The sequence below is a fragment of the Sciurus carolinensis genome, chromosome 13, assembly GCF_902686445.1.
Source record: "Sciurus carolinensis chromosome 13, mSciCar1.2, whole genome shotgun sequence".
Lineage (NCBI taxonomy): Eukaryota > Metazoa > Chordata > Mammalia > Rodentia > Sciuridae > Sciurus > Sciurus carolinensis.
Genome location: NC_062225.1, coordinates 21895663 through 21899850, shown reverse-complemented (window position 1 = coordinate 21899850; position 4188 = coordinate 21895663).

Sequence of the window (4188 nt, the reverse complement as noted above, 5' to 3'; positions counted from 1 at the left end):
CTCACCATCCCCCCGCCCCCAGCCCCTTCTCTTGACAGGCCCGCTTCGGCTGCGTTCCTCATTGGGCACCCCAAAGAATACCCCGCCCCTGGCCTTGTGCGATTGGGAGAGGACACCACAGCTCCGCCCCACAAAGTCCGCTCCTCTTGCTGGTTGGCCACGCTTGACAAGGCCCGGGCTCCACCCCCCTCTTTCCAATTGGTGACAGGATTCGCAACTCCGCCTCGTGCTCCTTCCCTGTTTTCCATTGGTTCTATACCGACAACCGGGCCCCCTTTCGCTTTGTTAGTATTGGCCGAGAGCTGTAGAAGGCTAGCCACTTCACCTGCCTCCCATTGGTGAAGTCTTCGGACACCTCCCAGCTACGATGATGTCACCTTTCTCCAGGTCCGGTGAGCTCTGAGTGGCTGGTGGCCAGCGGCCTCGCTACTCCTCCTCAGGCCTGGTATTGGCTGGAATGGGCTGGCCCCGGCGCGGGCGGTGCTGATTCACCGGCCGTGGCGGAGCTAGTCTCCTCCCGGCCCCTCCCGGCCCTGCCCCTGACCTGTTGCGAGTCCTGTCTCTGGGGAAAACTTCTGGGACCTGCCATGCGTCCCTCCAATGGAAGGCTGGCACCCCGCGTCGCCTGGGAGCTCAGCCCCACTCGGGTTCGGGACCGGAGCCTTGGGTCTGGTGGACGCGGCCCGAAGGCTCCCGGCTTTCCCAGAATCCGGCAGCTGTGAGCCCCCAGCACATCCTCCTGGGAGGGAGAGCTTCATCAGCAACCCAGCAAGTGGCCCGTGGGCCAGGGGCTCCGGCGGACGCCACGTGGCTGAAGGGCTGAAAGGGAAAAGACTGGCAGTGTAAAACGCCACCCAGTGTTTTTTCTATTCTCAGGAAGCGCTGGAATCCGGCTGCAGTATACAGCATTGAGTTTCTCCGAAGGCGCTTACCTCCTACGCCCTGCCCCGGGAAAGTGATGGCAGAATTACTCTTACCACGCAAGAGGGTTTTAAAAGCTCAGAAATTAAAGTTGAAGTTCAAAGTAAAGCTGAACCCCAAGATTCTTTAGAAATCTGTTCTAAGGTTTTCCCCTTCCTTTTAATTTTAAATGAAAACATTCAAAGAATGCCCCTTCTCACGAAGCCTCCAAATGGTGTGTTTGTGTGAGGGGTGGTACCAATATGAATGCTTACTATAATATTATGTATACAAAACCAAAAGTTCAAGATTGTTCCTTAAACCTCATCAAGATTTCTGAAATGAAAGCTCTCCGGAGACCCAAGTAATGTACATTGTTCACGTACTGACATTTCCAATTTAAAAAGTAGAAATAAAGTTATTTAAGTTGGGAGTCCCCAAAGTTGAAATGTGTAAAGCATGAACATATTTTTTATAACATTTATTATTGTTGCCAATATGTGATAGTAATAGCTTACTGTGTGTCAAGTTATTTCTGTTATTTCTAATCCTCAATATTATCCCATGAGGTAGACTGTGTTAATTACCTACATTTTGCACAAGAAGAGACAGGTCCAGAGAGGCTAAATGATTTTCTTTTTCCTTCGTTCAGCTGCAGATATGGGAGCTGAACATAGGCCTGTCTCATCCAGAGCCCTGGCTACCAATCCCCCAGATGGTAGTTGTACTAAATACATGCAGAAAAAGATTTCCAGAATGAGTCACAAAACACTGATACTCAAGTCCTGGATAAAAAAGACAGATGTGTAAATATAATTGTGATGGGAAATTTTAAAAGTGTGTTTTTTTTAAACGGTTCACAAATCCATTAAAATTTAACAAATTAAGCAGAATAAACATGTAATAAACCAAGACAGACATATTTTGATTTCTTTGTCATTTTGAAATTCATACTTTTTATATTTTCTCTTAAAATTTGTTAAGCACATTTGACATATCCCTTTATTCCTTCTCTCTCATTCCCAACTCTTTATCTTAACTCAGTCCTATTTCTCAATATCATGACACTTCCCCCTAGAATCACCCTGATTGAATTTTTTATTTTCTTTTAAAGAGGGGCCAAGGAGTTTGAAATTGAGTCAGACAGAGCAAATAAATAAGACACCAATGAGTTTAACTTAAAACTCTAAACAAAATTACTAAGCTGTGTATATACTAAGTATATTCTGATACTACACAACTTAGTATCAGAGAATAAAACTAAGAAAAGAAATGTACCATTTTCGTTCTGTGGTGGTAGAACAGATCATCAATTAGTCAGCAACACCAACTAAGAATTATTATCAAGAACTTCAAAGAGTATTATGGTGCCATCTACTGGAAGTGAAGCAGTAAGGAGAAAAAGGTTTTGAGGTTTAGGAAATTATTTTACACAATGAACCTAAATTTTCTGACCCGAATTTTAAATAAAAAGTTACGTGTAGTAGCATAAACATGAGATGAAAATAATTTATATCTGAGTATATATCAAGATAAAAACTAATAGAACTGAGTAGTTGGAAATGGAAAAATATAAAGATAAAATATTATACTATCAGATAATCTTGAACAAGTCCCTTAGAAAGCTATGACCCTGTCTTCTCCTTGGGGGCTTATCCTCCAGGTGAGTGTAGGGATACTGAGTGCAGAGATAGTTAAAAGGTTAAGAGCAATGCTGAGCAGCAGGTTCATTACGTGCTACAGGAGTTATGACTGAGGGATGCTACTTCACTGAGTACCTCAGAATGGAAGGGAAGACAACTGTTGTCACTGGTAATCCTTAAGTATCTAAAATGTTCTAAAGCCAGGAGTTGAAACCTCCTATGTGCAACAGAGTTTGGCACTTCCAAACCACCAAGACATTAAAATGAATTTTGTTTTATAAGTTTCTGAGGAATTGGTTTTGTTCCTTGCAGTACAAAAAATCAGGACTATTAAGTTTTTGCTTTGATACCAATCATTCCCTTTTTATATGGCTGGACACTCCAGTATCTGACATCGAATATCATGATATTAAGTTTTAAAAACCTTTAAAAACTCTGCTTTGCAAAAATTAGTCACTCTACAAATGGTTTGTGATTCTAAATATAGGGCAATGAATTAGAAAAACTGTAATATAGGGGGCTGAGGCTAGCTCAGTGGAGGCGCATTTGTCTTGCAGACTCAAGGCCTTGAGTTGTGTACAAATAAAACCAAACAATAAAAACCAACACCAACCTGTGATATATATATTACACAAAACACGACAGTGGGTTTCTTAGGTTTTTTCAAAAGGTAGGTTTACATTTATACTGGCACAAAAACATCTCTAAGGCACCATGTTGAGTAAACAATTAGGTTATAAAATAATCCCTACATATTGTTTGTTTTTTAAAAAATGTGCCAAGAAGAGTGCTTGCCTTGCAAGCACAAGGCCCTGGGTTTGATCCCCAGCACCCAAAAAAAAAAAAAAAGTGCCAAGAGACCAAACACAAAAGGACAAATATAAGATTCCATTTATGTAAAATGTTTATAATAGGTACATCTATAAACAGAAAATGCACTAGTGGTTTCCAGGTACAGAGGTGGTGGTGGGGGATAAACGTGTAAGGTGTGATTATTAATGGGTACAGGGTTTCTTTTGGGGATGATAAAAATGATCTAGAATTAGTAATGATGGATGCATAACTCTGAACTGTAAACTTTAAAAGGGTAAATTTTATGGTATGTGAATTGTATATCAAAAAAAATTTTTTTTGGTACTGGGGATTGAACCCAGGGGTGTTTTACCCCACTGATACATACCCAGTCCTTTTTATTTTTCATCTTGAGATAGGGTCTCACAAAATTGCCTAAGGCCTCGATAAACTGCTGAGGCTGGCCTCCAACTCACAATCTCCTGCTTCCCCTGTTGCTGGTATTACAGGTATGAGCCACTGTGCCCAGCTACCTCAAAATTTTAATGGTTTAAAAAAATAAAAATAAAAATAAATCAACCCAGGGCGGTGGCACTCGCCTGTAATCCTAGAGACTTGAAAAGGTGAGGCAGGAGGATCAAAAATTATCATGCTAAGTGAAATAAGCCAATCCCAAAAAACCAAAGGCCGAATGTTTTTCCTGATAAGTAGATGATGATATATAATTGAGGGGGGAGTGAGAGAAGAATGGAGGAACTTTAGATTATGTAGAAGGAAATGAGAGGGAGAGGGATATGAAAAATCATGGAATGAGACAGACATTACCTATGTACATGTATGATTACACGAATGG